A 10,897-nucleotide genomic window follows, 5' to 3' on the forward strand; every position below is an offset into this window, starting at 1 on the left:
CTTGCTTCTGCCACAAATTCCCCCAGCTGTGAGCCTTCCAACCTTCTAAGTATTCCTTTATATGTGGTTCAGAGTTCTGGGATCATCCCCTGAGCCTGCTTGGTCGGGTATTCTGTCTTGTTGTTGGAAGAGCTCTCTACTATACGTCCACCCAATCCGCCATCTTATTTGTTCTCAGTCCTCTTCCCTGTATGATATTCTTGATGTCATCCCACAAATCTTCTGGTCTTTGATCATTAGTGTCCAATGCATCAAACCTGTTCTTGAGATGATCTCTAAAGTCAGGTGGGATATGTTCAAGGTCATATTTTGGGTGTTGTGAACTTGCTTTAATTTTCTTCAGCTTTAGCCTGAACTTGCATATACGCAATTGATGATCTGTTCCACAGATGTAGTTAATTTGATTTCTGTGTATTCAATCTGGTTAGGTCTATGTATATAGCCATCTTTTATGTCTTTTACAAAAGGTATTTGCAATGAAGAAGTCACTGGACTTGCAAAATTCTATCATGTGATCTCCAACATCATTTCTATCACCAAGGTCATATTTTCCAACTACTGATCCTTCCTCTTGGTTTCCAACCTTCACAGTCCAATCATCAGTTATTAGCAGTACATCTTGATTGCATGTAAGATAATTTTCAGACTGAAGAAGTTGATAGAATGCTTCAATTTTACCATTATGGATATTACTGGTTAGTGTATAAATTTGAATAATAATAATATTAACTGGTCTTCCTTGTTGGTGACAGATAGCATTTTACTTCAAGATAAATCTTGAAATGTTATTTTTGATGATGAATGTGAAGGCATCCCTCTTTGATTTGTGATTCCCAACATAATAAACCATGTGATTGTCAGATTTTAAATGACCAATACCAGTCCATTTCAGATCACTAACTTAGAATTAAGTGCAGCCAGACTGCTCCTTAGAAACCAGGATGGCGAGACTTTATCTCTCATACCTCAGATATATTATTAGGAGGGACCAGTCCCTAGAGAAGGACATCACAGTTGGTAAAGTGGAGAGTCAGCAAAAAAGAGAAAGACCCCCTCTGCCCCCCGCCAAGATGGATTGGCAGATTGGCAGTAATAGTGGGCTCAAGCCTAGCAACGAGTGTTAGATTTCGTTTCTGTTGTGCATAAAGTTGCTATGAGTTGGTATTGACTCGAGGTCACCTAACAACGATGCCTAGAATATAGATCTTTATGTGTTTCATTTCATTTTTGACAACTTCCAATTTTCCTAGATTCATATTTTGTATATCATGTGTTCTAATTATTAATGGATGTTTGCAGTTCTTTCTCCTCATTTTGAGTTGTGCCCCATCAACAAGTGAAGGTTTGGAAAGTTCCACTAGTGTCATCATGGTCTACTCTATTTTGAGAAGGCAGTCTCCCGCAGTCATACTTTGAGTGTCTTCCAACTTGAGGGGCTCATCTTATGGTACTACATCTGACAATATTCTGGTGCTATTAAAATTGTTTTCAGTGACTAACCGTTCGGAAGTGTCTGCTTCTCCTTCTTCCTAGTCTGTCTTAGTCTTGAAGTTGAAACCTGTCCACCATGTGTGACCCTGATGGAATTTAAAATACCAGTAACATAGCTTCCAACATCACAGCAACATGCCAGCCACCACAGTACGACAAACTGACAAACAAATGGTGGACTTTTTTTCAAGACACTTTATTTAGAAGTTTAAACCATGCCTTATTTTAACAAGGAATTTGAAATCAAATTCCAAACAGAAATATGTTGTGGTTAGGTGCCATCAAGTCGGTACCAACTCAGAACTACCTTATGAACAGCAGAACGAAACACTGCCCGAACCTGGGCCAACCTCATTATTCTTGTCATTCTTAAGCCCATTGATGCTGACACTTGGCCAATCCATCTTGCTGGGGGTCTTCTTCTTTTTCTCTAACACTCCACCTTACCAAACATGATTTCCTTCTCCAGTGACTAGTCCCTCCTGACAATATGTCTGAAATATGAGAGAAGAAGTTTGGCCACCCTGGCCTTGAAAGAACACTCTGGCTGTACTTGCTCTAACACAGATCTCTTGGTTCTTTTGGCAGCCCAAGAAACTTTCAGTATTCTCCTCCAACACCATAATTCAAAAGCATGAATTCTTCTATGGTAATCCTTATTCACTGGTCAGCTTTCACATGCATATGAGGTTATTGAAAATACCATGGCTTGGGTCAGGTGTACCATAGTCTTCAAGCTGACAGCTTTGCTCTTCAACACTTTAAAAAGGTCTTGTACAGCAGATTTGCTTAATGCAATATGTCATTTGATTTCTTTACTGCTACTTCCATGAGTGTTGAAGAATTCATTCCAAGAAGAATGAAGTCCTTGACAACTTCAATCTTTTCTCTGTTGATGAGACTGCTGTTTATTGGTCCAGTGGTGAGGATTTTTATTTTCTTTACATTGAGATGTAATCCATACCAAAGACTGTGCTTTTTGATCTTCATCAGTAAATATTTTAAGTCCTCTTCACTTTCAGCAAGCAAGGTTGTATTATCTGCATATCACAGGTTGTTAATGAGTCTTCCTCCAATCCTGAGGATTTCTTCATAGAACCCAGTTTCTCAGATTATTTGCTCAGCATACAAGTTGAATAAATATGGTCAAAGAATACAACACTGTTGCACACCTTTCTTAATTTTAAACCGCTCAGTGTTCCCATGTTCTGTTCAAACAACTGCCTCTTGGTCCATGTATAGATTCCTCATGAGCACAATTAAGCAGAAATATAATTCAAGATAAATATTAAGTGAAGAAATTGTGGGAAAAGAAAAATTAGAGGACAAATAAGACAAAATCAGTTATAACATTATTACACAAAACATTTATCTGTAAATTGTCCAACATGGGCCAGAATTTGACTCTGAGCTTCTTAGATTCAAAAGCAAATAATGAACTTATTTCATGAAAACTGTTCACTAATATTACAATCATTCCCAATCACTGAGGCCTGAAAGAGTTTTCTTTATTGAGAATCTATAGAAAAATACTTTATTAAGAATCTATAGTAGACACCGTGTCTACAGTGAATATGGCAAATTGCATGGGACTTTTTCTTATAACAGCCATCCAAGGAGGCAACTAATGGGAATCACTAGATATTTTTACACACACTATTTCTAATACAAAAGGGACTAAAAATGTTTCCCTATCTTGATTAGTCTGTTTTTATTTTACTTATTTATTTTTTAGCTAAGGGAAGATGGATGTCATGAACATCTTGGAATATGTGGTTCCAAATCCACTAGGAGATTTTTGGTTCTTTGAATTCCTATAGTCATGTGTATGTTGTTTCCATGAAGGATTTGATAAGAATTTTCTAGCATGCAAGTATTTTCACATTGGAATTTGTATATTTCTTGCCGACATTTTATTCTACCCTATACAAACTATCTCTCTTATAACTTTGTAGAATACTTAGACCAAAATAAACACCCAGAATTCAAGATCAAAATAAGCATCCAGAATTTCTCTGTTGTTTATCCCTTTTCCTTGAAAACACCATTCTTCGCAGAGTCAGGAGGTGTTTCATTGGATTTAATTTCTAATGACACCGATTTATGGTATCAGATCTGTCCAGGGAAATCTTAGTTTTCTTTCTTTGGCCATTCCAGACCTCAGTTACTGCATACAGTCCTGGGAAGGAGCCATATCTAATTCAGAAGAGAAAATATAGAAATCCAAAAAAGGATGAATCTACAAAGTTGGGAGGGGATCTCCATGATGAACTTGGTTTCCCCAGATATACATGGTCCTCCCACATATTTCAATCAATCCAGACGGTGTACCAATGAATTTTCTTGATCAAGGTTTTCATTGGTTTATGAAATAATGAGAGACTCATTGTAAATGCATGATCAGTCAAATTAATGAATATTCATGATTGGTTGGATCACACCCTTCTTGGACCTAGTCTTTAGGGCTCCAACTGCATTTGCATGTAAACGTAACTCTATTGCTGGCAAATTCCAAAGGTCATCTTTAAGCAACTTGAGATAAAGACCAAACAAAGTTCTTTTGCCTACATTGAAAGAAAAATATTTTATAATAGTAATGATTTTAACTACACCATTGATTTACTACTTGCAAAGTTAATTTTTTCCTCTTTCTATTAAAAGTGGCATCTTTTCATATAAGTGCATTAAGCAATAAGAGTAAGAAGTAGGGTAGTGTGGAAGAAATTCACAGGAACAAGAAAGAGCTGGTGACACTTATTTTTTGTGTTCTTTAAAAAAAAAATTTTATGGTGTCTGATTTTAGTCCTGGTGTGGTGCTGCAGGTTAATGTGCTTGACTATAAAGTTGGTTTGAACCACAAAGTCAGCAGTTTAAGCATACCAGCTGCTCCTCGAAAACCCTATGCAGTATCACTGTAAGTCAGAACTGACTTGATGACACTTAACAACAGCAACAACAATATTTTGGTCCACCAACACTCAGGGAAGCAGCAGTCAAAAAAATCAAACAATGTGTTTCATTAGACAAATCTGCTACACAAGACCTCTTTAAAGAGTTCAAGAGCAAAGATGTCAGCTTGAGGTATTTTCAATATGAAGTTATTTTCAATGGCCCATATGCATGTGAAAGTTGGACAATGAATAAAGAAGACAATAGAAGAATTGATACATTTGAGTTATGGTGTTGGAAAAGAATATTGAAGGTCTGTGGACTTCCAAAAGAACAAACAAATCTGTGTTGGAAGAAGTACAACCAGAATGCTTCTTAGCCAACATGGCCATAATCCATCTCTCATACTTCGGACATGTTATCAGGAGGGACCAGTGTCTGGAGAAGGACATCAGGTTTAGTAAAGTGGAGCGTCAACAAAAAAAAGGGAGACCCCCTAGTGAGATGGATTAGTATGCTGGCAACAGCAATGGGCTCAAGTGTAGCAGCAATCGTGAGAATGGCATGGGACTGGGTGGTGTTTTGTTCTGTTGTACATAGGGCTGCTCTGGGTTGGAAACAACTCAACAGCACCTAACCACAGCATTTTGGTCCTGGTGTTCTGATAGGCAGAAGTGGAGTGCATACCCACATTATAGGACACAATTGGCCTTTGCAAGGACTGCCCTGTATCTGTAATTAGCTTTGGAAACAGAACAGAGATGTGTTTTTCACCATGCCACATTAGATTTTTGCATTTGAGGGTATAATTACCAAACTCAGCTCTCAAGCACAGCAAAAACATCACATGCTTCTTACACACATTTTTTCCCCTTCATATTGGCACTCAAGCACCCCCCATTGGCCCTCCCCACAGGAGGGTTAGTTTAAATGTTTTTCAAACATAGTTGTAGCATAGCTCCCATCCATATAACAAGTATTATTCACAACTAAATCACAGGACTCCCAACTCATCTGTCAGTCTGTCATACTGTGGTGACTTGTATGTTATTGTGATGCTGGAAGATATGTCATCTTTATTTTAAACACCAGCAGGGTCAGCAATGGTAGAAAAGTTTCAGCAGAGCTTCTAGACTAAGACAGAGTAGGAAGAAGGAGAAAAGAACCACTTCTGAATTAGTCACTAATGACTGAAGCCCAGAAGAACTGTGGAATGACTTCAAGAACTTCATACAAGAAGGAAGGAAAAGGTCATTAAAAATGCAGGAAAGAAACAAAAGACCAAAATGTTTTTCAGAAGAGACTGAAACTTGCTATTGAGCATGGTGGTTATGTGCTGTGGAGTCAGTTCCAACTCATAATGACCCTGTATAGGATTTCTGAGGCTGTAAATCTTTACGGGAGCAGAAAGCCTCATCTTTCACTGGTAGTTTCAAACTGCTGACCTTGAGGTTCAGCTGCCTGATTCGTAACTACCACACTACCAGTAACATAGTGGTTACAAATCGGGCTGCCAACTGCAAAGTCAGCAGTTCGAAACTACCAGTGGTTCCACGGGAGAAAGACAAAGCATTCTGCTCCCGTCGAGATTTGCAGCCTCGGAAACCCTGCACAGGGTCACTATGAGTCGGAACCAACTCCACAGTACTTAACAACAATGCTACCAATGCTCCTTGAGCATAGACATACGCTAAAGCTACTGGAAGAAATGAGGAAGTAAAAGAACTGAACAGAAAATTTCAAGGGACAGCTTGAGGAGACAAAGTTAAGTATTATACACAAAGTCACTCTACCAAAAAGACATGGTCAATATTCAACCATTTCAATAGATAAATGATCACTAACTGATGGTACTGTAGGAAGAAATCCAAGCTCATTGAAGGCATTGTTAAAAACAATGCTTCAGGAATCAGCAGAATACAAACCGAAATCTTGCAACAAACAGTATAGGAAGCACTCACTCATCTATGCCAAGAAATTTGGAAGACAGCTATATGTCCAATTGATTTGAAAAGATCCATATTTGTATCCATTCCAAAGAGATATAACCAATCAGAAGGCAGAAATCATTGAACAATATCATTACTATCACATGCAAATAAAATTTTAAGGAAAATGATTAATAAACTTTTGCAACAGTACATTTACTAGGAGATGCCAGAAATTCAAGATTGAGAAGAGGATATGGAACTAGGGACATCATTGCTGACATCAGATAGATCTTGGCTGAAAGCAGAAAATACCAGAAACATGTTTATTTTTTGATGATGCAAAGGCTTTTGACTGTGTGGATCATGACAAACTATGGATAACATTGCAAAGAATGGATATTCCAGAACACTTCATCATGCTCTCGAGGAATCTGTATATAGACTGACAGGCTGTCATTAAAACAGAATAAGGGGCTACTGAATGACTTTAAGTTAGCAAAGGTATGTATCAGGGTTGTATCCTTTCACCATACTTACTCAATATGTATGTTGAGCAAATAATCCGAGAAGCTGGATTATCTGAAGAAGAATGTGGCATCACATTGGAGGAAGACTCACTAACAACCTGTGATATGCAAATGATACAAACTTGCTTGCTGGAAGTGAAGAGTATTTAAAATATTTACTCATGAAGATCAGACTACTGCCTTCAGTATGGATTCTACTTCAATGTATAAAAACAAAAATCCTCATAATTAGACCAATAAATAACATCATGATAAATGGAGAAAAGATTGAATTTATCAAAGACTTCATTTTGATTGGGTCTATTATCAACACTAATGGAAGCAGCAGTCAACAAATCAAATGACATATGACATTAGGCAAATTTGCTGTAACATTCTCCCTCACTCCCTATAGACTGGACAATAGCAATCAGTGAGGCTTCCTTGACTACTAAGTTTAAACAGAAGCAGTTTAGTATTAAATTGAATAACCGTAGCATCTTAAAAGATTCTTGGTGTGGCGTTGTAGGATAAGCACTGGACTGCTAACCCAAAGGTTGGCAGTTCAAATCCTTATACAGGATTGCTATGAGTTGGAACTGACTTGACAGCAAGCAAGACAAGAAGCATCTTAAAAGAGTCAATACAGCTCTTTGAAGAACCTCAGTAAAGAGGAGTAGTCATGGGGAAAGTGAGTCATTTATTACCTAGAACGGTGATGAAAGATGACTTTAGGTGGTCCATTGTTGTTGCTGTTGTTAAGTGCTGTTGAATTGGCTCTGACTCATAGCAACACTGTATATATATAAGGTGGTGTTGAATCACCAAACTTGCGATTAGAAGTCCAGTGATTTCCCACACCATTTTAGTAGTCACGTGTGGTAGGAATAATACCTTTCATTTAAATAACATCTACTATGTTTGGCAGTTCAAGTCCATCCAGAGGTTCTTCAGAAGACAACCCTGAAGACCTGCTTTTGAAAGTCACATTCTTGAAAACACTAGGGTGTGTAGTTCTACTCTGCACACATAGGGTTGCCATAAGTTGGTATCTACTCCAAGCTAACAACAACAGGTATTGTTCTAAGTATGAGGGGCAGTCAGAAAGTATTGCTACAAACTCAGAGAAACCTTGATTAATCCAAAATATCGAAGTGTGAAGCTATTGTTTCATGACATATGCTCCATCGATGTCTATACACATCTGACTGCAATATTTTCATCTCTTTAACCCTTTCTTGAAGAATTCTGTGATATGCTCTTCAATGTATACGACGTCAAATGGCAGTTTGGGCATCCTAGAGAGAATCAAACTGTGTTCTTGTTAAAAGTTTTTGAGTTGTGGGAACACAAAGAAGCATGACAAGATAAAATCAGAATTGTAGAATGGGTGGGATAAGGTTTCTCAATGAAATTCTCATAGGAAGAATTTACTACCCAAGAAAAATGAGTGGGTGCATTGTCGTGAAGGAAAGGAATTCCTTGGTACAACTTATGTGACCTTTTCTTGCCGATGAAGTTTTTCATTTTCTTAAAAATTTCCGGATAATTATCCCCTAAAACTATCCTGCGTCCTTCAAAAGAATCTATCAAGATTGTCCCTTTGGAATCTCCCAAAAAACAGTTTCCATAATTTGTCTGCCTTGAAGTTAACTGGCCCAGCAGATCCTCCTGAAAGTCAATGTTTTGATTGGACTTTTTTTTTAAGGCACCCGAAGGAGCATAAATGGAGTCCTGGTGTGGTGCTATGGGTTAATGCACTGGACTGCAAAGCCGGTTTGAACCGCAAGGTTGGCAGTTCAACCTTGCCAACTGCTCCTTGGAAACCCTATACAGGGTCACTAGGGGTCAGAACCTGCTCAACGGCACTTAACAATAAAAACAAAGGAAACTAAGACAAATGTATTACTGAGATAATGTATTTGCAGCTATCTGTTGATGTCAGACATGTTAAAACTCATTTTGTTTGGAATAAACCAGTGCATGTATGAACTGGAACTCTAGTAGCGATACTTTAAAAAAAACAAAATTACCCTCATATTAACTTATTTAATCCTCATAACAGCCCTAGGAAGTAGGTGGGTAATGTCATTCCCTTTTACAGATGAAGGAAGCCAATGGATGATATAAACAGATAACACACTTGGCTATGTTGAACTCAAGTTGATGGTTTGAGTCCACTCAGAGAGCCTTCTGAAAAAAGGCCTATACATCTACTTTTGCAAAAGTGGCCATTGAAAACCCCATGGAGGACTTCCACTGTGAAATACAAGGGGCTGCCATGAATTGTAGTTAACATAATGACAACTGGTTTTCATGACTAATGATGTTGAAAATCTTTCATGTGTTTATTTGTATATCTTCTTTAGAGGACTGATAACTTTTTTAATTGGGCCATTTGTATTTTTTTTGTTCAACTAAGAATTCTTATAGATAGATTCTGGATACTAACTAGTCCTTTATCAGATATATGATTTGCTAATATTTTTTCCTATTGTATGGACTATCTTCAATTTTTGATAGTGTCTTTCAAAGCACAAGATTTGATGAGGTACAATTTACCTGTTTTTGTTGTTTGTGCTTTTGGTAACATATCTAAAAAATTAATTGTCAATTCAAAGTTATGAAGTTTTATGCCTAGTTTTTCTTATAAGAGATTTATACTTAAACTCTTACATTTATGTTGTCTGTCCATTTTGAGCTAATTTTTATGTAGATGATGTTTGGTAGGTAGACAACTTCATTCTTTGCATGTTTATATTCAATTGTTTCTGAACCGTTTGTTGAAAAGACTATCCTTTCCCTATTGCATTGTATTGGTAACACTTTTGAAAATTAATCGACTATAAGAGTAAGTATTTATTTCCTGACTTTTAGTTCTGTTCCACGGATTGATATGATTATCCTTATGCAATGTCTTAAATAGTGTAGTTTTATAGTAATTTCTGAAATTTGTTAATATAGTGCCTCCAACTTTACTCTTTTACAAAATTGTTTTTGTTATTTTGTGACCTTTATATTTCTATATAAATTGTAGGATCGGTTTGTCAATTTCTACAAAAATAAATCTGTTGGGATTTTGATAGGATTTGTGTTAAAATCTAGAGGTTAATTTGTGGAGAGTTAGCATCTTAATAATATCGAGTCTTCCAACCTATAAACATAAAATGTCCCTCCAATTATTTTGATCTCCCTTCATTTCTCTCAATAAAGCTTTGTAATTTTCAGTGTGCATGTCTGGCACTCTTTTGATTCAAAGGATTCCTAAGAATTGTATTCTTTTTAATGCAATGTAAATGCAATTGTTCTCTTACTTTCATTTTCAGGCTGTTTAGAGCATATAAAAATACTATTTTATTTAAAAATATATATTATCATATATACAAAGCACTCTGGTGGTTATGAGTTTTTCTGTTAACCTCAAGGTTAGCCATTCAAAACTACCACCTGTTCCACAGGAGAAAGATGAGGTTTTCTATTCCCATAAAGATTTATAGCCTCGGAAACCCTATGCAGGGTCACTATGAGTTGGAACCAACTCCATGGCACATAGCCACCACCACCATCATATATACAGTGATCTTGCTAAATTTATTAGCTTTAATAGTATTTTTTAGATTCCTTAGGAGTTTCTATACAAAGGATCATAGTGCCCATGAGTTTTTACTTCTTTTTTCTATTTACCCTTAATTTTTTTTTACTTACCTTATTGCACTGCTACGAACCTTTATGTTATTTGAATTGAAGTAGTGAGAATGGAAATCCCTGCCTTGTTCCTGGTGTCAGGGGTAAAGCACTCAGTCTTTCATCATTATATAATATAATGCTAACTGTAGGTTTTTCATAGGTGCTTCTTATCTAGCTGAGGACATTTTTCTCTTTTTCTTGTTTGTCTATAATTAAGAAGCTGCGCTAGACATACAAAGGGACTTTAAAATTTGTGGAAAAATGGAATTAAAAATAAAAGTTAGTAGGCAGATGCACTACATAGACTCACTACAACGAAGATGCGAGAGACCAAATAAAACAGACACAGATGAAAATTCTGGCACCCTGAACTTGAGAAGAAAGATTAGAGAG

Source organism: Chrysochloris asiatica, unplaced genomic scaffold (assembly GCF_000296735.1).
Source record: "Chrysochloris asiatica unplaced genomic scaffold, ChrAsi1.0 scaffold00045, whole genome shotgun sequence".
NCBI classification, from domain to species: domain Eukaryota; kingdom Metazoa; phylum Chordata; class Mammalia; order Afrosoricida; family Chrysochloridae; genus Chrysochloris; species Chrysochloris asiatica.